This window comes from Bos grunniens, chromosome 14 (genome assembly GCF_055505025.1).
Source record: "Bos grunniens cultivar Pamir isolate PY7600 chromosome 14, Bosgru_T2T1.0, whole genome shotgun sequence".
Classification (NCBI taxonomy): Eukaryota; Metazoa; Chordata; class Mammalia; order Artiodactyla; family Bovidae; genus Bos; species Bos grunniens.
The window spans coordinates 24,682,891-24,706,335 of record NC_141178.1 but is presented as its reverse complement, the minus strand read 5'-3'; the positions used below and the strand labels follow the sequence as shown (position 1 = coordinate 24,706,335).

The following is a 23,445-nucleotide window of genomic DNA, read 5'->3' as shown; positions in this document are numbered from 1 at the left end:
CCAACTCTTTTGCAACCCTGCGGACCGTAGCCCATCAGGCTCCTCTGTCCATGGGATTTCCCGGGCAAGAATACTGGAGTGGGTTGTCATTTCCTCCTCCAGAGCATCTTCCTGACCCAGGGATCACCCATCTCCTGCATTGGCAGGTGAATTCTTTACCACTGAGCCACCCAGGAAACCCATCTTGAATTAATACTTGCTCCAACAGGGCACATGGCCAGTTTGAGAGCAGAAAATCTTTCTATCCTTATGTAAGAACCTAAGAGAAAAATAAAGGGAAAAATCTAATAACAGTGTGGTTACTCTAAATATAAATTTTGCATATATGATATTCATTGGAATGTAATAAGAAAAATCCTCATATTTAGCAGAAATGCAGTTTATGTATCACACAAAGAACCCTCCTGAAACCAACAGTAAATTCTTATAAAAGGGCATTCATCTGAAATACTGATAAAGAAACATCAAGAAAATAATCATTAAATTCTCAACATCTGAAAAGTAGGGAGAAAAAGAGTAGTAAAAAGTAAGTCAAAGATATTTGCATGTCATAATTGGAAAATTTCCTTCAACTGTGACCAAAGCAACAAAATGAGGCTTGAATATGTATTCAGATAGTGATTGTTGGAAAGTAATAGATAATTATTTACTTTCTTAAGAAAAGGGCGTAAGAGAATACATTATAGAGTTTGGTCAATCCACAACTCAGGTGGTAACACCAACCTTCTTGAAAGGACATTCCTCATTCTCAAACACCTCGAAGGAAAATGAACCAGGTAATCAGGCCACAGGGGAGATTTTAAATATTAAAAGTTGCTTTCAAGTGTCTGTTTTGCTTCTGGAAATATCTTTATTTAAAACAAGAAGTCTTGCCCCATTCACTATCAAAACAAAGAACATAAGCAAAAAAACTTCCCACCACACTGAGTCTCTCTCTCCATTTTTTCTAAGCTAAGGGAAAGATATACCCATTTGAATGCAGAGTTCCAAAGAACAGCAAGGAGAGATAAGAAAGCCTTCCTCAGTGATCTATTCTGCAAAGAATACAGGGAAAAAATACAATGGGAAAGACTGGAGATCTCTTCAAGAAAATTATAGATACCAAGGGAACATTTCATGCAAAGATGGACTCAATAAGCACATAAATGGTGTGGACCTAACAGAAGCAGAAGATATTAAGAAGAGGTGACAAGAATACACAGAAGAACTGTACAAGAAAGATCTTCACAACCCAGATAATCATGAAGCTGTCATCTCTCACCTAGAGCCAGACATCCTGGAATGTGAAGTCAAGTGGGCCTTAGAAAGCATAACTGTAAACAAAGCGAGTGGAGGTGATGGAATTCCAGTTGAGCTATTTCAAATCCTGAAAGATGATGCTGTGAAAGTGCTGCAATCAATATGCCAGCAAGTTTGGAAAACTCAGCAGTGGCCACAGGACTGAAAAAGGTCAGTTTTCATTCCAATCCCAAAGAAAGGCAATGCCAAAGAATGCTCAAACTACCACACAATTGCACTCATCTCACACGCTAGTAAAGTAATGCTCAAAATTCTGCAAGCCAGGCTTCAACAATACGTGAACTGTGAACTTCCAGATGTTCAAGCTGGTTTGAGAAAAGGCAGAAGAACCAGAGATCAAATTGCCAACATCCACTGGATCATGGAAAAAGCAAGAGAGTTCCAGAAAAACATCTACTTCTACTTTATTGACTATGCCAAAGCCTTTGACTGTGTGGACCACAATAAACTATGGAAAATTCTGAAAGAGATGGGAATACCAGACCACCTGACCTACCTCTTGAGAAATCTGTATGCAGGTCAAGAAGCAATAGTTAGAACTGGACATGGAACAACAGACTGGTTCCAAATGAAAAAAGGAGTACGTCAAGGCTATATATCGTCACCCTGCTTACTTAACTTATATACAGAGTACATAATGAAAAATGCTGGACTGGAAGAAGCACAAGCTGGAATCAAGATTGCTGGGAGAAATATCGATACCTCAGATATGCAGATAACACCACTCTTATGGCAGAAAGTGAAGAAGAACTAAAGAGCCTCTTGATGAAAGTGAAAGAGGAGAGTGAAAAGTTGGCTTAAAGTTCATCAATCAGAAAACTAAGATCATGGCATCTGGTCCCATCACTTCATGGCTTCAAATATTTGGGGAAACAGTGTCAGACTTTATTTTGGGGGGCTCCAAAATCACTGCAGATGGTGATTTCAGACATGAAATTGACAGACGCTTACTCCTTGGAAGGAAAGTTATGACCAACTTAGACAGCATATCAAAAAGCAGAGACATTACTTTACCAAAAAAGGTCTGTCTAGTCAAGGCTACGGTTTTTCCAATAGTCATGTATGGATGTGAGAGTTGGACTAGAAAGAAAGCTGAGCACAGAAAAATTGATGCTTTTGAGCTGTGGTGTTGGAGAAGACTCTTGAGAGTCGCTTGGACTGCAAGGAGATCCAACCAGTCCATTCTAAAGGAAATCAGTCCTGAGTGTTCACTGGAAGGACTGATGTTGAAGATCAAACTCCAATACTTTGGCTACCTGATGCGAAGAGCTGACTCATTTGAAAAGACCCCGATGTTGGGAAAGATTAAAGGAAGGAGGAGAAGGGGATGACAGAGGATGAGATGGTTGGATGGTATCACTGACTCAATGGACATGAGTTTGAGTAAACTCCGGAAGTTGGTGATGGACAGGGAAGCCTGGCGTGCTGCAGTCCATGGGGTCACAAAAAGTCGGACATGACTGAGAAACTGAACCAAACTGAACTGAATGATTTCCAATGCATGGGATTAGGAAATCTTAGAACTATTGGGCTACTAGCTCTACCTTTGTGATTTACCTTCACAGAGCAGACCACTGAAAGTTCATCTACCTTAACTTGAATTTCTTTCTCCTATTGCGATAAATGAGGTTCTGAGCACAAACAAGAGTCAAAGTTCTGGAAAGCATAGGATCCAAACACCATACACAGCCCTATGAAGAAACTGAGATGGATTTCAACCTGTATGAAATTTATTTTATGAATGCCTTACTCTGGCACTAAATATCTTCTTGCAAATAATGCCTTGCTCCAACCTCTGCATTCTTTATTCTCTCCAAAATTAAATAAATCCCTGAAAATTCTCCTTTAACTGGTATAGTACTTCATTCCTTTTGCTGTTTTCACAAGTTCCAATGGTGCCTTGTGTCGAGCGATTCACACTATATTTGCCAAGTATAATTTTCCATTAGGATGAGCAAGAAAGACTATTTACAGCTGCGTAGTGTATGGCTGTAACAGCACTGGAAAACAAAAGTCAGGTCACAGATCCCTTTCTCAAAGGCAAATACAGATCAGTTCCTACTTTTGATTCAGGCAGCAAGCCAAACCCAGAATAAGAGAAGCCATATGTATGTGTTTGAGAGAAAGTTGCCTAAATAAGTAGGGATTTTCCCCAAATAATGAAGTTAACTTTTTTTATGGCTCTTGGAGGATGATGGAAATGTAATGGTCAGACTACACATCTTAAAAATGTTTTCTCAGATACTCCAAGGTAATTTTTCAAAAAGAAGAAACAGCATGATAAAAGGGTCACAGCCTTCATCAAGACTGATGAATACAAAAAGGGCAGCTATGGTATTTAAAGGTTCACCAGTTTCTCTACACTCAAATGCAGATGAAACTTGTTCCCAGATATTTTTATCCACGTCCAAAAGAAGGAATATCTCTGACTAAATAGGAGCCTATAGAACTGCCCGCTCTCGTGCCCTTTTTTATTTTAATTTATGCTTAAAGATCATAAAAAAGAGTGAGTGATTCTAGGATTACTATCAGAAACCCTCTTTAAGATACATCAGGTCAGTTCAAGAAGACTGATCCCCAGTCTGGGAAGAGTCTAAGGGCTGTTAAACAGGTGGTTCTCAACAGGGAGCAATGTGGTCCCAAAGGAACGCTTGGCATGTCCAGTGACATTCTTGATGGTCACAGCTGGAGTGGGGGAAGTAATTGTGGCATCTAATAAATAGAGGCCAGGAATGCTGTAAAACATCCTACAACGCACAGGACAGTCCTTGACCAGAAAGAATTAGGGCCCAAACTCTTAAGTGCATAGAATAAGAAACACTGTTGTAGATCAGTATCTGCTGGATCAGCCCGATCTGTGAGGAAGCACAATTTTACCGATTTCTGACCTTGGAGATCCTCATTGTAAGCAGCCATTTGGAGCCATGTTCCCCGTGGTGTGGATGCATTCAACTGGTGGGACTTCTGTCCTTATTTTTAAGCTGTGTGGTCCTCTTTGTAAGCAGTTATTTGGAAACCACTGCCTTGCTCCTTCCTTCTAGCAGACCTGGCTTTCAGAAAGGCACAAAGGGAAGATAGAACTATATTCACTGATGTTATTTGGCTTTTCCAGCCCACAAAGTATATTCTAAATGAAAAGAAATGACATTTGGAATTTCCTTTTACCTCATGGCCAAGTAGTATGTTTGACAATGACTATAAACAAAAATAAATTTCAAGAACTGTTTGGATACATAAATTCCACTTCATAGTATACAATTATATGTATGAGTTCCCAAATTGATATAGCTAATCAAGGAAATGATTTACATAGCATATAACAAAAAACAAAAATAGGTTTATATTTTCTTCTATTTTAAAACATTAAATATAAATATATATATATATATATATATACACACCACTATGCAGATGAAACTTGTTCCCAGATATTTTTATCCATGTCCAAAAGAAGAAATATCTCTGACTAAATAGGAAAGAGCCTGTAGAACTGCCCATTCTCCATAATTGACTCTCTCCATAATTAAACAAATCCCGGAAAATACTCCTTTAATTGGTATAGTACTTCATTCCTTTTGCTGTTTTCAGTACTTCATTCTTTTGCTGTGTTTATATATACACATAAGTGTATATATATATATATACACTTTAAAAAAATATCAGTACAAATGGTAAATCTTTTTTTTTTTTCCTTGAAAAGAAAAACATGTTCTGGAATAATGTACTGCATTAACTTTGGTCAGTCAGTTCAGTTGCTCAGCCGTGTCCGACTCTGCGACCCCATGAATCGCAGCACACCAGGCCTCCCTGTTCATCACCATCTCCCGGAGTTCACTCAGACTCACGTCCATCAAGTCGGTGATGCCATCCAGCCATCTCATCCTCTGTCGTCCCCTTCTCCTCCTGCCCCCAATCCCTCCCAGCATCAGAGTCTTTTCCAGTGAGTCAACTCTTTGCATGAGGTGGCCAAAGAACTGGAGTTAACTTTGGTAAGTAATGGTGAAAATAGGGTTGGTGTATATTTTTTGTCTCTGTAACCATCTGTTGACTTATTGGAAAAGACTCTGATGCTGGGAGGGATTGGGGGCAGGAGGAGAAGGGGACAACAGAGGATGAGATGGCTGGATGGCATCACCAACGCGATGGACGTGAGTCTGAGTGAACTCTGGGAGTTGGTGATGGACAGGGAGGCCTGGCGTGCTGCAATTCATGGGGTCGCAAAGAGTCGGACACGTATGAGTGACTGAGCTGAACTGAACCATCTTCGTTAGCAAGATAGTAGGTTGGAAACTTTCTGTTGGCTTGCCAATTATTCACTTGAAGTTTTATTGGTCCATGAAACTCCAGTTTCTGGAATGACTGTTCTAGTCCAGCCAACAACCAACAAATTCACAACCAAATAATCAGGGTCTTCGCTTAAGCAATTTTAATGGTGAGGAATGTCATATTTGGCCAGTCCAACTAGAAAGCTGTTCATTTGAGGTGAAATGTAACGTTTGTACTCATCTACTTGCAATTTCTTGGCTCCAGTTCTACCCTTCAGGCCACAGCAAACTAGGCAAATTCTACTTCTACAAGACAGCAAGGATGGTCATCGTGTCCATCCTGAACTTTGTCGTCTCTAAGCCAGGCACATGACGCAGCTCAGAGTTCCTCTCGTCATTCTGGTCACTGTCTCTCTAAACAGCTTCCAGTTTCTAGAAAACTGAGCGACATAAGCTTTGACTGAAAAAAGTTGAATACTGCTATCGTTTTTCTGTTTCCGACATTTCACTCATACTGTTCCGCTCTAGGACAAATTAGATTTGTTGGCAGGCTTTAGTAGGATCGATACATGAAACTGTAATCAAATCAAATCATAGATACTGAAATAAATTCTTCTTTTAACCCACATGCCCCCCTACTGGGTATATATCCAATTGATGGGGTTTCTATTTGATTTAAAGTTAGAATCTTTTTGTAACTTATCTTCCCTAATTTTTATCTTGTTATTGTCAGCATGTTGTTCCACTCTGATGAGATTCTTAAAAATATTTTTCTTATAAAATATTTCAAACATATGAAAAAATCAGAGAGACTAATGTAATGAAAACTCATGTGCCCAAATTCAGAAATAATAAATATTAACATTATAGCATATTTTATTTTGGTTATTTTATTTTTTATTTTTTAGAAAACCAAACATTAAATATAGTTACAGACCAACTGATGGCCATGAAAGCACATCTCCTTCCCTCTCTCCTCTGTGAAACCGCTATCTTGAAGGTGCTCTATATCCTTCTCATCCCAGATTTACATACCTAAATCTACATATACAGACAGCTATAGACCTATGTATGTACACAAACTTTAAACATATGTTATCATACAATATAAATAATTCTCTATCTTGGTTATTTATTGAAAATGTATTTTTTTATTGGAGTTGAAGTATAGTTGCTTTATACTGCTGCTTCAGTTTCTGCTATACAGCAAACTGAATCAGCCATATGTACACATATATCTCCTCTTTTTTGGATATCCTTCCCATTTATGTCTCTGCAGAGCACAAAATGGAGTCCTCTGTGCTGTACAGCAGGTTCTCATTAGTATCTATTTTATATATAGTAGTGTATATATGTCAATCTCAGTCTCCCAGTTCATTGCACCCATCCTCCTATTTATCTGCACTGACCAAAAAATGAGAGAAGACTCAAATTACTAAAATAAGAAATGAAAGAAGATAAATAACTACTGACCTTAAAGAATTAAATAAGGTTATAAGGTAATACAATTACCAATTTATGCCAGCAAATTATATATCTTGGATGAAATGGAAAAATTCCTAGAAAGACACAAACTACCCAAACTGATAAAAAGAAAAATAGTTTGAATACACTTACAACAAGAAATTGAATTAATAAAAAAAATTCCCACAAAGAAAATACCACAAGAGATAACTTCAGTCGTTAATTCTACCAAATGTTGAAGGAAAATGTAACGCTAAACTTTCTCAAACTCTTTCAAAAAAATAGAAAAGGAACATGTTCCAACTCATTCTATGAGATCAATATTAGCCTAAACCCAAAATCAGATATTATAAGAAAAGAAAACTATAGACCAATATATTTTCTGACTTCAGGCATAAAAATCTTCCATAAATACTAACACACTAAATCCAGCAACAATAAAATATACACTGTGACCAATTGCAATTCATTCCAAGAATACAAAGTTGGCTCAATATATGAACATTAATACACCATACTAATAGAATAAAAGATTAAAAACATTATCATGGCAACAGATGCGAAAAGGTACTTGACAAAATCCAATACCCTTTATTATTAAAAACACTCAATAAACTAAGAATAGAAGAGAGCTTCCTCAACCAGGTAAAGGATATCTGTGAAAGATTCACAGCTAACTTCATTCTTAGAGATACTGAAAGCCTTTCTCCTAAAATTAGGAGCAAGACAAAAATGTCTGCTCTTGCTACACTTATTCAACATTGTGCTGGAGGCTATAGTAAGAGAAATGAGACAAGAAGAAAAAATAAAAGGCATCCAGATTGGCAGGAATACTTGAAATTCACTAACAAGACAAATAACCCAATAAAAATATGGGCAAAGAAACATTTCTCGAAAGAAGATAAAGAAAAAAACTATGAGTGAAAAGCAAGTCACACCACAATGAGATACTACTGTCCACCTACTAGGATGATTATAATAAAGAAAAAAAAAAAAAAGACTAAACAGTAAGCACAGGTGAGATGTGAAAACTCATGTACTGCTGATGGGAATGAAAAACAAAATGCAGCTGCTTTCAAAAATAGTTTGGTAATTCTTTAAGAAGTTCAATATCATTACTTTATAACTCTGCGAGTCCACTCATAGGTATTTACCTAAGAAAGATAAAAGCATATAACTTTGTACAAACTGGTATCTAAATGTTTATAGTAGCCAAATGCTTCATTCAAGCAAAAAGTAGCAACAACCCAAATGTTCAGCTGATAAATAAATAGAATATGGTATATCCATACAATGGAATATTATTCAGCTCTAAAAGTAACGAAGTACTGATACACGCTACATGAAAGAAGCTGAAAGACACTATGCAATGTGAAAGAAGCCAGACATGCAAAGCAATATATTGTATGATTCCATTTATATGAAATGCTTAGAATGGGCAAATCCATGGAGGTGGAGAAAGCAGCTTTATGGTTGCCAGGGGCTAGGGGCACAGGGAAACGAGGTCACAGAGTTTCCTTTGGGAGTGATTAAAATGTTTTCAAATTAGACTGAAGTAGTAGCTTCACAGATATATGAGTGTGTGCTAAGTCGCTTCAGACGTGTCCACCTCGGTGCAACACTATGGACTGTAGACCGCCAGGTTCCTCTGTCCATGGGATTCTCCAGGCAAGAATACTGGAGTGGGTTCCCGTGCCCTCCTCCAAGGGATCTTCCCAGCCCAGGGATCAAACACAGGTCTCTGCATTGGCAGGCAGATTCTTTACCACTACTACCACCTGGGAATCCTTCACAGATATATAGATATACTAAAAATCACCCAACTATATACTTTAAAAGTAAATTTTATGATGTGTGAATATATCTCATAAAAAAACAATATATTTTACCACATAAAAAGGAGTGAAAAAATCTGATTGCCTCAACAAAGACAACAAATTTCTGAAAAGCTTCCACATTAGAACAAAATCACAAACTAGGATGGAAGGAGATCACCTTAACTTGCTAAAGTTTATATTCACACCCCGCCCCCTCCACCCCACACACACACTCAAAACCCAACTATGATAAACAGTACACTTACTGGAAGTGAGTGAAGTTGCTCAGTCGTGTCCAACTCTTTGCAACGCCATGGACCATACAGTCAATGGAATTCTCCAGGCCAGAATACTGGAGTGGGTAGCCCTTCCCTTCTCCAGGGGATCTTCCCAACTCAGGTTTCAAACCCAGGTCTCCCACATTGCAGGAGGATTCTTTACCAACTGAGCCACAAGAAAGTTAAAAGTTACTTCCTTTTAAACAACGTGGATGTCCACCAACAACAGTGTCATTTAATATAGGGTCAGAACTCCTGGCCAATACTATAAAGTATTTTAATAATAGCAGCAGCAAAAACAGTGATAATGAGGAAGAACCAGGGTGGAAGGAAAGATAGAAAAATGTTATTGTTTGCATATAACATCATCATCTACCTAGACAAACCAACTAAATTAAAAAACATTAAAAATAAGAGAGTACAACAGTGTCGCCAGAGACAAAATCAATGTACAAAAACCAATGGCATTTTCTGTAACAGCAAAAACCAACTAAAAAAATATAAGAAAATGTATCTTTCCAATAGCAACAACAATGTAAGGTAACTGGGAATTACCTTTATCAAGATCACACAAAATTTCATGTTTTTAAATGTTAAGCTTCACTAAAGTATGTAATAATTACCTGGATAAATGGAGTATGTTCTGTGCTGTGGACAAGTCCACTTACCATTATAAAGATATCCCCAATTTAATCTATAAACTGCATTTAAAAAATCCATTTGGAATATTTAAAAGTCAAACATATTCTAAAACTTACATGAACAAATAGAAGTGAGGAAATAACTAAGTTGACCTACATAAAAAAAAAAAAAAAGGTGAACACTTACCTTTCCAGTTATTATAATAACCAGTAAATAGACAAAGGGACAGCTGGATCAAAAGAGAAAGCTTGGAGACAGACCCATGAACCCACAGGAACATAATACATAATAAAGATGACACCATACATTAACGTATAAAAAAGAGGGAACAGGTAATTTTTTAGATTGTTTGGGGAAAGTTGGTTCCCTATACAGAGAAAAATTCAAATTAGCTCATTTGTTAATACAATTTGCAAAGATGGACTCATGGTTTATAAAATATCTACATGTAAAAGTTAAATCACAAAATTAATTATAGATAATGTGAGAAAATACATTTGTGATAATGGAGTGGAAATGAACTTTTTAAACATAATCTTAAAAGTATGGAATATCAGAAAAAAACTTTTAACTGATTAAGTTGATTATAGCAAAATAATGGCTCTTGACTAGAGAACATGATGGCAAAATTGAAAATGTCTGAAATCAATCAGAGACTCCCTCAGATGAGAGGTCGGCAAACTTTTTCCATAAAGGGAAAAGCTAGTAAATATTTTAGGCTTTGTGAGTCATATAATCTCTGTTGGAACTAAACTCTAAACACTGTCATTGTAGCATAAAGTCAGCAATATACAATACAGAAATGAATGAGCGTGGCTGTGCTCAATACAACTTTATTTACCAACACTAAAATTTTTGATTTTATATAATTTTCATGTGTCACAAAATATTATTATTCCCTTCATTTTTGCCCTGTCATTTAAAAATGTAAACTTCATTCTTAGCATGTTGGCTGTATGAAAACAGGCAGCAAGTCATATTTGGGCCAGAGACCAAAATTTGCTGACCCCTAGTCTAGACTATAAAAGAAGCTTTACAAATGAAAGAGGTAAAAGAAGAATAGCAGTACCAAATAGGCAAAAGGTAAAAGCAAACAAAATATAGAAAGTGAAATTTAAAAGGTCTCAACTTTTAAATATATGCTCAGAGCACATAATAATCAGAAACAAATTAAAATGAGACATCATTTTTATACCCTTCAGACTATCAAAAGTTATAAATCTGGCTAAGGCCAAATGGCTGGGATTAGAGAATGAGGATCTTCATACTTTGTTGATTAAGTGCAGACTGTGTAACTCTTCTGAGAAATCTGTTAAATTAAGTATATTGATATCCTTCCATCTGGGCACCCTTCTCTTGCCTCTATAACCTAAAAGAAGTCCATAAGGGGAAATATATAAGGAAATTTATGCCAACTTATTTCATGGAGTTGAATGTGACCTGGGTGCCCACCGTTGAGAGAATACGTGAAATAAACATGGTAGATACATACATAACGACTGTTGAGAACCAAGCCTACTTTAAAAGCCGCATATACAGCAAAACTGTCATAGAAGCACAATATTTTATGAAAAAGTGAGAAACAAGTGATGTAATTTACATTACCATTTATAAAAATTTAAAAAATAACAATGTACATAAAACAATTCATGTTTCACAAACATATATACAATCCAAAGGACATCTGCAAAACTAGACAGAATTGAGTTTGGGATGAAAGAGGGGGATAGGTCGAATAGAAGATGAGGATTAAAATGAATAAATGTATAAATCAGAAAAAGAGCATAAGGCCTTACAGAACCATCCGTGATCCTGCACTGTGTATTGAGGTGTGTGATTCACTCAATACTTTGCCTCCGAGGTTCAGATAGACATACACAAACAAATAAAAAGCACAAATTACTGAAAATATTATAGTGAGAGATCTTAACAATTTTCCGCCTTTAACAGAGCAAGTATACAAACAAGAAGAGAAAAAAGTATAAGGTTTTTGCTCAGATAAATAAAAGTAAACAAAAAGATAAAACTAACTTTCCACCCTACAAAGGAAAGAAAGACTTTCATATTTTGTCAAGGGACATTTGCTAAAATTGATCATCTCTTCAACCTTAAATAAAACCTTAAAATCTGTAATTCTCCATAATGTGAAAAAGGTAAACAGTAAAACACAACAAAATAAAGCATATCCCAACCATGGGAACTAAAAATTAATGTTCTGACCAGAAAAACAGAGAAAATCTGAAACAGCCGAAAACAATTTATAAAATAATAAAAATACTACATATCAAATGGCATAGATTGACCAAGGTATAGTAAAAGTAAAATTTCATTAACTACTAAAAAGAAATAAAACAAGAGACTTACACATAACTGCCTATAAAAGAATAAATTTGTCATGAAGTATTGAGAGAGTTTTCCAGACAAGCAAAAGCTAAAGCACTGGACCAGCCTTACAAGAAATGTTAAGGGGAATTTTTTAAGCAGAAATGAAAAGTGCTTACTAAAGCAAAATACACGAAAGTATAAATCTCACTGATAATGGTAAATATATAGTAAAATTCAGAATAATTTAGAATAATCTCATGTTGTAAAGTAGTACATTAATCACTTATATTGCTAGTATGAAGGTTAACAGACAAAAGTAGTATATACAACTATAGTGATTAGTTAATGATACACAATATAAAAATACATAAATTAAGACATTAAAAACAAAATGTGTGTGGGGGTAAATATATAGAGCTTTGGGATGCATTCCAACTTAAGTTGCTATTAACTTAAAATAGGCTGTTATAAATTGTTTTATGTGAGCCTCATGATAACCATAAGGCAAAGCTCTATAGTATATACACAAAAAAAGCATGCTAAGCACACCACTATAAAGCAGCACCATATAAAGTAATAGAGCTAGAGAAGAAAGAGAAGCTACAAAACAGTCAGAAATCTCAATGAACAAATGGCAATAAGTACATACATATCAATAATTGCTAATTGTAAAGGAACTAAAATTTCAAATCAAAGGACATAGAGTAGCTAAATGGATAAAAATCAGGAACCAACTATATGATGCCTACAGAAGATCTTAGATATAGGGACACACATAGACTAAAAATAAAGGTCTGGGCCGAGGTATTCCATGCAAATAGAAACCAATAGAAATCTGGGGCAGCATACTTGTATTAGAAACAATAGATTTTAAGATAAAGACTTTAATAAGATACAAAGAAAGTCATTACATGATGATAAAGGGCTCAGTTCAAGAAGATGATATAACATTTATAAATTATGCTGACTCTTCACGGCCTTATGGCCTATAGCCTGCCAGGCTCTTCTGTCCGTGGGATTCTCCAGGCAAGATTATTGGAGTGGTTGCCATGTGCTCCTCCAGGGTATATTTCTGACCCCAGGATTGAACCTGCATCTCTTATGTTTTCTGCATTGGCAGATAGGTTCTTTACCACAAGTGCCACCTGGGAAGCCCACCCAATATAGGAGCATCTAAATATATAAAGCACATATAAACAGATTTAAAGGGAAAATAGTACAATAATAGTAAGAGACTTTAATACCACACTTTAGCTAATGAGTAGATGATCCAGTCAGAAAATCAATGAGGAAACACTGGCTTTAAACAACATGTTAGATCAGAAGAACTTAATAGACATATTCAGAACCTTTCATACAAAAGCAAGAGAATATACATTCTTCTCAAGGGCACATAGAGCTTTCTCCAGGAGGGATCATAAATTAGGCCACAACAGAAGTCTTAATAAATTTAAGAAAACTGAAATCCTAGTTAAGCATCCTTTTGGCCACATTAGTATGAAACAAAAATTCAATCACAAGAAAATAAGTGGAATATTTATAAATACATGGAGATTAAACATGCTACTAAATAAAAGGTCAAAGAAGAAATCAAAAGAGAAATTTAAAAAACCTTGGAACAAATGAAAATATAAATGCAACATACCAGAACTTATGAGATGCATCAAAGCCGTTCTAAGATGAAAATTCCTGGGATAATGCCTAGATCAAGGAACAAGAAAAATCTCAAATAAACAACTTAAATTTATACTTCAAGGAACTAGAAAAACAAAAATTTAAACACAAAGGTAGTATAGGCACAGCGCATCTTATTTAGCTTCACTTTATTGAACTTCATGGGTATTGTGATTCTTATTAAAGATTTGTGGCAATCTTGCACTAAGCAGGTATATCTGGTGCCATTTTCCTAAAAGTATTTGTTCACTTTGTGTCTCTGTCACATTTTAGTAATTCTTGCAATATTTTAAACCCCTACTAGCAAAAGATTATAGCCTGCTGAAGGCTCAGATGATGTTAAACATTTTTAACAATAGAGTATTTTTATTTAAGATATATACTTTGTTTTTTTTAAACATAATGCTATTGAACACTTAATAGACTAAGATATAGTGCAAACATAACTGCCATATGCCCTGGGAAACCCCAAAATTCATGTGATTCACTTTATTGTGATATTCTCTTTATCACAGTGGTCTAAAACCAAATTCACAAAATCTCCTGAGATATGCTTGTAGAAGAAAAGAAAAAACAGAGATCAGAAAGGAAATATATAAAATAGAGACTAAAGTAAAAAAAGAATCAATGCTATAAAGAGCTGAATTTTGACAACATAAATAACATTGACAAAACTTCAGCTAATCTCAAGGGTGGGGAGAAATGAGAGAGAGAGAAAGGACTCAAACAAAATAAGAATTGAAAGAGAAGACATTGCAAGTGATACAAAGAAACCAAGGATCATAAGAGACTACTGTGAACAATTATATACCAACAAATTGGATGAGCTAGAAGAAATTGGAAAATTCCTAGAAACACACAATCCACTATGACTGAAGCATGTACAAATTTAATACCTGCTAAGGAAATCGAATCATAAAAGCATCCAACAAACAAAAGTCCAGAAGTGGATGACTTTACTGGTAAATTCTACCAAACATTTAAAGAAGAATTATTACCAACCTTTCTCAACAGAAGAGGCGGGAACACTCTTGAATTCAGTTTACAAAACCAACATTACTCTGATACCAAAACCAGTTAAAGATGCCACAAGAAAATTATAGACAAATATCCCTGATGAACGTAGTCTCATCAGAACATAAACTCCTCAAAAAAATAAAACAAACTGAATTCAATAATATGTTAAAAGCATCCTACACCATGATCAAATGGGATTTATTCAAGGGATTCAAGGATGGTTCAACATCAGCAAATCAGTTATGATACACCACATTAACAAATTGAATAAAGAATCATATGATTGTCCAACAGATGGGATTTATTCAAGGGATTCAAGGATGGTTCAACATCAGCAAATCAGTTATGATACACCACATTAACAAATTGAATAAAGAATCATATGATTGTCCAACAGATGCATAAAAAGCATCTGACAAAATTCAGCATCCATTTATAATAACAGCTCTCAACAAGGTGGGTACAGAGATAATGCACTTCAGCATATTAAAGCCATATATAATAAACCCACAGTTAACATCATACACAATGGTGAAAAGCTAAAAGTTTTATCTCTAAGATTAGGAACAAGACAAGGATGCCTACTCTTGCCACTTATTCAACATACTATTGGAAGTCCTAGACAGTGCAATTAGGCTAAATAAATATGCAAAATAAAAGATATCCAAATTCAAAAAAAGTAAAATTGTCACTATTTGCCAATGATATAATATATTAAAAAATTATTAAAATATATTAAAAAATCTGAAACTACCAAAAATTTATATTATAATAAAAGAATTCAGTAAACTTGCTGCATACAACATCAGTATACAAAACTCTGTTGCACTTCTTCACACTAGTAACAAACTATTAAAAAGAGAATTTAAGAAAACAATCCTATTTACAATTGCATCCAAAAAAAAAGGAAGAAATGTAACCAAGATGGTGAAAGACTTGTACACAGAAAACTTTAAGACCTTGATGAAAGAAACTGAAGAAAAAAAAAATGAAAAAATATTTTATGTTCATGGATTAGAAGAATTAATATTGTTAAAGCATTCATACTGCCCAAACTAACCTACAATTTATGTAATTCCCATCAAAACTTCAATGACATTTTTCAAAAAGTAGAACAAAACAACCTAAAAGTTGTATGGAACCACAAAACACCCTAATTAGCAAACACAATCTTGAAAAGAAGAATAAAGTTGGGGTCATCACACTTCCTGATTTCAAACTATATTACAAAGCTATAGTAATCAAAACAGTATGGTATTGGCTTTAAAATAGAGACAGTGATCAATAGAACAGGATAGAGAGCCCAGGAAATAAATCCACAAATTAGTCAATTAGTTTATGACAACATAGCTTCGAATATAAAATGTTAAATGGACAGTCTCAATAAATGGTGCTGAGAACCAGTCACATTATCTTATACCACAAATAAAAACTAGCTAAAAATGAATTAAACTCTTGAACAATGACCTGAAATCATAAAATTAGAAGAAAACTAAGGTGATAAACTATCTGACTGGCTTTCAGTTCAGTTCAGTCCAGTCGCTCAGTCGTGTCTGACTCTTTGCGACCCCATGAATCACAGCACGCCAGTCCTGTCCATCACAAACTACCGGAGTTCACTCAAACCCAAGTCCATCGAGTCAGTGATGCCATCCAGCCATCTCATCCTTTGTCGTCCCCTTCTCCTCCTGCCCTCAATCCCTCTCAGCATCAGAGTCTTTTCCAATGAGTCAACTCTTCGCATGAGGTGGCCAAAGTACTGGAGTTTCAGCTTCAGCATCATTCCTTCCAAAGAAACCCCAGAATGGACTGGTTGGATCTCCTTGCAGTCCAAGGGACTCTCAAGAGTCTTCCCCAACACCACAGTTCAAAAGCATCAATTCTTCGGTGCTCAGCCTTCTTCACAGTCCAACTCTCACATCCATACATGACCACAGGAAAAACCATAGCCTTGACTAGACGGACCTTTGTTGGCAAAGTAATGTCTCTGCTTTTCAATATGCTATCTAGGTTGGTCATAACTTTCCTTCCAAGGAGTAAGCGTCTTTTAATTTCATGGCTACAGTCACCATCTGGTGTCATTTTGGAGCCCAAAAGAATAAAGTCTGAAACTGTTTCCACTGTTTCCCCATCTATTTCCCATGAAGTGATGGGACAGGATGCCATGATCTTCATTTTCTGAATGTTGAGCTTTAAGCTAACTTTTTCACTCTCCACTTTCACTTTCATCAAGAGGCTTCTGAGTTCCTCTTCACTTTCTGCCATAAGGGTGGTGTCATCTGCATATCTGAGGTGATTGATATTTCTCCCGGCAATCTTGATTCCAGCTTGTGTTTCATCCAGCACAGGGTTTCTCATGATGTACTCTGCATATAAGTTAAATAAGCAGGGTGACAATACACAGCCTTGACGTACTCCTTTTCCCATTTGGAAGCAGTCTGTTGTTCCATGTCCAGTTCTAACTGTTGCTTCCTGACCTGCATACAGATTTCTCAAGAGGCAGATCAGGTGGTCTGGTATTCCCATCTCTTTCAGAAATTCCCACAGTTCATTGTGATCCACACAGTCAAAGGCTTTGGCATAGTCAATAAAGCAGAAATAGATGTTTTTCTGGAACTCTCTTGCTTTTTCCATGATCCAGCGGATGTTGGCAATTTGATCTCTGGTTCCTCTGCCTTTTCTAAAACCAGCTTGAACATCAGGAAGTTCACGGTTCACGTATTGCTGAAGCCTGGCTTGGAGAATTTTGAGCATTACTTTACTAGAATGTGAGATGAGTGCAATTGTGCAGTAGTTTGAGCATTCTTTGGCATTGCCTTTCTTTGGGATTGGAATGAAAACTGACCTTTTCCAGTCCTGTGGCCACTGCTGAGTTTTCCAAATTTGCTGGCATATTGAGTGCAGCACTTTCACAGTATCATCTTTCAGGATTTGAAATAGCTCAACTTTTTCTATTTGACAACAAAAGTAAAGGCAAGAAAAATGAACAACATGTGGGACTATATCAAATTAAAAAGCTCTACACAACAAAAGAAACCACCCACAAAGTGAAAGGGCAACATATTGAAAGGGATAAAAATATTTGCAAATCATATATTTGATAGTGGGTTAATATCCAAAATGTGTTTTAAAAAACTCATTCAATAGTAGAACAAACAAAACCACAGAAAATATTGATGTAAAAATGGATAGAGGATATGATTAAGACATTTTTCCAAAGAAAGTATACTTATGGTCAACAGATACATGAAAAGGTATTCAACATTGCTAATGCTTTTGAACTGTGGTGATGGAGAAGAGTCTTGAGAGTCCCTTGGACTGCAAGGAGATCCAACCAGTCCATTCTGAAGGAGATCGGCCCTGGGATTTCTTTGGAAGGAATGATGCTAAAGCTGAAACTCCAGTACTTTGGCCACCTCATGCAAAGAGTTGACTCATTGGAAAAGACTCGGATACTGGGAGGGATTGGGGGCTGGAGGAGAAGGGGACGACAGAGGATGAGACGGCTGGATGGCATCACTGACTCGATGGACGTGAGTCTCAGTGAACTCCAGGAGTTGGTGATGGTCAGGGAGGCCTGGCATGCTGCAATTCATGGGGTCTCGAAGAGTCAGACACGACTGAGCAACTGATCTGATCTGATCTGAATCATCAGAAAAATGCAAATCAAAACCACAATGAGACTGCATCTTATACCTGTTAGAATTGATATTATTGAAAAGATAAGAAATAACAAGTGTTGCCAAGGATTCAGAGAAAGGGGAATGATTGTGTCCTGTTTCTGGGAATGTAAATTGGTGTAGTTACTATGGAAAACAGTAGAGAATTTTTTTAAAAAATTAAAAATAGAACTACCATATGATATAGCTATTCCACTTCTGGGTATTTATCTGAAGGGAACAGAATTACTTACTAGAAAAAATATCTATTCCTCCATGTTCACTGCAGCATTATTTACAATAGCCAAGACATGAATTACCCTAAGTGGCTGCAGACAGATGGATGGATAAAGACATTTTATATGTATGTATAAGCAAGGGAATATTATTCAGCCATAAAAAGAAGGAAATTTTGCCATTTGTGACAACATAGATGGACTTTGAGGGACTTATGTTAAGTGAAATAAGAGGAAAAAAATACAAATACCATATGATCTCACTTCTATGTGGAATCTAAAACAAGCAAATAAAACTGGAGTTCATAGGGACAGAGGAAACGGTGGTGCCAGAGGTTGGGAGGATGGACAAAATGAGTAAAGATGGTCAAAGGGTACACAGTTACAGTTATAGAATACATGTCATGAGTATGTAATATACAGTATGACTATAGTTAATGTATATTTGAAAGTTGCTAAGAGAATAGATGATGATGCATGTTATCTACACTTACTGTGTTATCATTTTGCAATATATACAAATATCAAATCATTTTCTGTATATCTGAAATTAATACATTGTTATATGTCAATTCTATCTCAATGAAAAAAGGTTTTTAATAATAAAATGCAAAGAATTTAGGAAGAAAAAAGTATAAGGATAAAAGCTTAAAAAAATAAAAACATATCTATTAAGTAACATAAATAGCAATATATAAGGATATATATATAAGTATAAGGATAAAAACATAAAGGGCTTCCCTAGCAGCTCAGCTGGTAAAGAATCTCCTGCAGTGTAGGAGACCTGGGTTAGGAACATCCCTTGGAGAAGTGATAAGCTACCCACTCCAGTATTCTGACCTGGAGAATTCCATGGACTGTACAGGCCATGGAGTGGCAGAGAGTCAAATGTGACTGAGCGACTTTCACACTTCAAAAACATAAAATAAAATTTAAAAAAACATAAATCTATTAAGCAACAGAAGTAGTAATATATATTTGTACAGTTTTAGATATGAAGAAATATATCTAGAAACAAATTTCTATTTAATTAAGGATTAATTAAATTATTTGATTATAATAATTTCTATAAAATAGAATTATTTGATTACAATAGTTTCTATGACTAAAATTAGAAATTATAGTAAAGGATAGAAAAGCTCATTTGCTAATATAAATTACTAAAATTGACCCACATGTGAAGCCAAAAGAACTTATTGATAAAAAGAAAACTACTTCATAATCATTTCATGAGTTGGTGAAAAAGACAGTCAATAAAATTTTCACACTTACTGGTGCTTAATGCAACAGTTAATAGAAATTTCCATTCAAAAAGGAATTAGTAAGGATTCCTAGTCTGATCTTTATTTCTTTTTTTCTGTAAGTTCTAATCAATTACAATAAGAAACAAGTCAGAAAACATAGCTGTACTGATTTGCTTCTTATTGTAATTGATTAGAACAGTATGGAGATTCCTCAAAAAATTAAGAATGGAACTATTATATGATTCAGCTGTTCCACTTCTGGGTATTTATCTGAAGAATACCAAAAAACTAATTCAAATAGATATATACACCTTTATGTGAATTGCAGCATTACTTACAACAGCCAAGATATGAAAGCAATGCAATGAATGGATAAGATACTGTACACACAGAGACACAGCAATACGACTCAGCTATGAAAAATAAAATTTTGCCATTTGTGACATGTGTGGACCTTGGTCATATTATGCTAAGTGAAATAAGTTAGATGAAGGCAGACAAATACCATATAATTTCACTCATGTGTGGAACATAAAAATAAAACAAGACTGAAACAAATACTTAGGTACAGAGAATAAAGTAGTGGTTATCACAGTGCAAGGAATGTGGGAAGAGAGTGAAATGGGTAAAAGGAGTCAATTGCACGTTAATGAAAGAAAACTAAACTTTTATCAGGTAGCACACTTTAGTGTATACTAAAGTAGAAATATAATGTTCTACACATGAAACATACATGTTATAAGCCAATGTTACCACAATAAAGAAATCAATAGGCTATTTAGAAATTGGTATGTAGTGCCCATTTCAGTAGCACATATACTAAAACAAACAAAAAAAAGATGCAAGAAAACATAAAAATAAGAAAAGTCATTTTTAAAGTCTTTTTTTTTTGCAGGTGTGCTTAAAGTCTTTATTGAATTTGTTACAATATTGATATTGCTTCTATTATGTTTTGGTGTTTCAGCCATGAGACTTGTGGGATCTTTGCTCCCTACGTACAACCCACCTGCACTTCTCTGTCCACAGGAATTTTCCAGGCAAGAATACTGGAGGGGGTGGCCATTTCCTCCGCCATGGGATCTTCCTGACCCAGGGATCGAACTTGTGTCTCCTGCATCAACAGGCAGATTCTTTACTTACTTGAGCCAACCAGGAAGCCCCTTACCCCCCACATCAGGGATCAAACTGGTACCCTCAGCCATCAGGAGTTACAATACAAAACCCCAAAATCAATCAACAGATGACTCACTGCACAATCAAAGAGATATAGATCATTCTATTTGAATGGAGATGGAAAAACTGACTTGGAGAAAATAAATTAGATCATGGTGGTGGTTTAATCGCTAAGTCGTTACTGCACCCCCAAATAAATCTCATATTAAAGGCCAAGTATTAAAAGAAAGTGAACTAGGATAAAACACAAAAGAACAGTTTTGCAGTGGTTTTGCTACCTAGGAAGAGCCAGGATAAGTAGAATAAAGAAAAAACTGTCCTCAGGCCTCTGGAGAAATTTCCAAAAACTGAGCTTGGTTTAAATAGGGAGAACTTTCCCACTCATTGCACCATAAATGTGGACTTCTTACCACCTGTATGTATCAGTTTCCATGTGCATATCTCATGTCTTCTTCCAAAATCTCATTTAACAAATCTTTCCAGAATACATGGGCCCAAGATATCTACTATGGTGATGAAAACAATCTCTACCTAGCCATTTGGGATTAAGCAAAGAGTCTCAAAATGGGACATCAAGGAGAAAACATACCTAATTTAATGAGAAGTTTATTGTTTATGAAGTTTTCATAAACAATCTTGCATTTGAAATATAGGACCTTAAATAAAAGGTAAATTTTGAATACGGCTTCCCAGGTGGCTTAGTGGTAAAGAATCTGCCTGTCAAGCAGGAGATGAGGGTTCAATCCCTGGATCAGGAAGATCCCGTGGGGAATGAAATGGCAACCAGTATTTTCCAGTATTTTTGCCTGGAGAATCCCATGGACAGAGGAGCCTGGTGGGCTACAGTCCATGGATTTGCAAAAAAGTCAGACACAACTTAGTGACTAAACAACAATAAATTTTGAATATACTGATGTGTGAGAAGGACAGCCCATGATAAATAATAAAAAATCAAATAATCAGGAAAGTCTGGGCACACAGGAGAGGACATGAAGAAATACAATGGGCAATAAGATTAGTGAGTAAATATTAGTTTGTTAGGGCTGCCATAGCAAAGTACTACTTACTGAGTGACTTATAAATTTATTCTCAATGTTTTGGAGGCTAGAAATAGGGGATCAACGTGTCAGCAGGGACATGCTCCCTCTCCAGGCACTAAAGAAAAATCTGTTCCAGGACTTTCTCCTAGCCTCTGGAGATTTGATTACCTCTGTATAGAACCTATCTCCAAATAAGGTCACATTCTAAGATACTGGGAGTTGAGACTCCAATGAGTCTTTTTTGAGCAGTAACAGGAGAGACACCATCAACCCATGACAATAAGCAACAGATCAGGAAAGACTATATTTAGTGTAATGAAGGAGACCCAGTTTCGATCCCTGGGTCGGGAAGATCCCCTGGAGAAGGGAAGGGCAACCCACTCCAGTATTCTAGCCTGGAGAATCCCATGGACAGAGGAGCCTGGTGAACCACAGTACACGGGTTGAAAAGAGTCAGATACGACTGAGCGACTTACACTAAGTAACTGATGGAGTAAAGTACTGCCTAACAATACCTTAGGTAATAACGTAAGTGAAATGATTTTAGTTCAAGGAAGAAGTGAAAATGAGAGGATGATAAATGAATGTAGTTATCAAAAGCAAAAAAAAACAATGTGTGGTTAACAAGGTCAGAATAAGCTATTAAACTTACCTATGCTTTGTTATTTCTTCTGGAAATTAGGAATTTGTAATTCAGGTCATAGAAGAACTACACCAAAACATAGATTTTAGCAAAAAATACTGGAGCTACCAAGAAAAGTTGAACCAACAGCCTACAAAAATGGACCATAACAAAGAAATCTGCTGGAGGATATATAATCCCAGGAATTTTGCATGCTCTAACAATGAACAGCAGATGGTACTAAGTCCAAAGAACATTGGTAAATAAAATAGCCAATGGTTTCAATCAGTTGAAAAACTGGAATGTTAACTCCAAATCCTATGTAAACCAGTTTCCAGAGAGACTTTTTTTTTCTTTTTAAGTGAAAACACATTTGCATTTTGATGGCACATTTCTTCCAAGGCTTTCAAAGCATTTCTATGGCAAGTTTTTCTGCTTTATGAGTAATCCAGGGCAAGTCACTTTTAAGTTGATATTGTGTTGTTGTTTTCATTATAAATGTAGAATGCATATTTCAGGTTCCTCGCAGTTTCTGGAGTTGGGGGAGTAGTAACTATCATTTATAACAATGTGTATGCACATGAATAAAATACGAGTATATTTTAAACTATATAAACATGAACAATCTAGGAAATAACAGACTTATAAGCATATCACCATAAAAAAATCCAGTTCTGTACTAGTTAAAGC

General features: G+C 35.8%; 1 long non-coding RNA gene across 8 annotated transcripts in view; it reads right to left on the bottom strand.

Annotated features, from left to right (window-relative positions):
- Positions 1 to 23,445, bottom strand: part of LOC147359196 (uncharacterized) — a 224,404-nt gene that overhangs the window by 20,541 nt on the left and 180,418 nt on the right. For all 8 annotated transcript variants that reach the window (XR_015140589.1, XR_015140590.1, XR_015140594.1 and 5 more), the window contains 3 exons: positions 13,736 to 13,791; positions 9,112 to 9,289; positions 4,177 to 4,345 (listed from right to left, as the gene is read on the bottom strand). This is a non-coding gene — a long non-coding RNA (uncharacterized LOC147359196). The remainder of the gene's footprint in view (positions 1 to 4,176; positions 4,346 to 9,111; positions 9,290 to 13,735; positions 13,792 to 23,445) is intronic.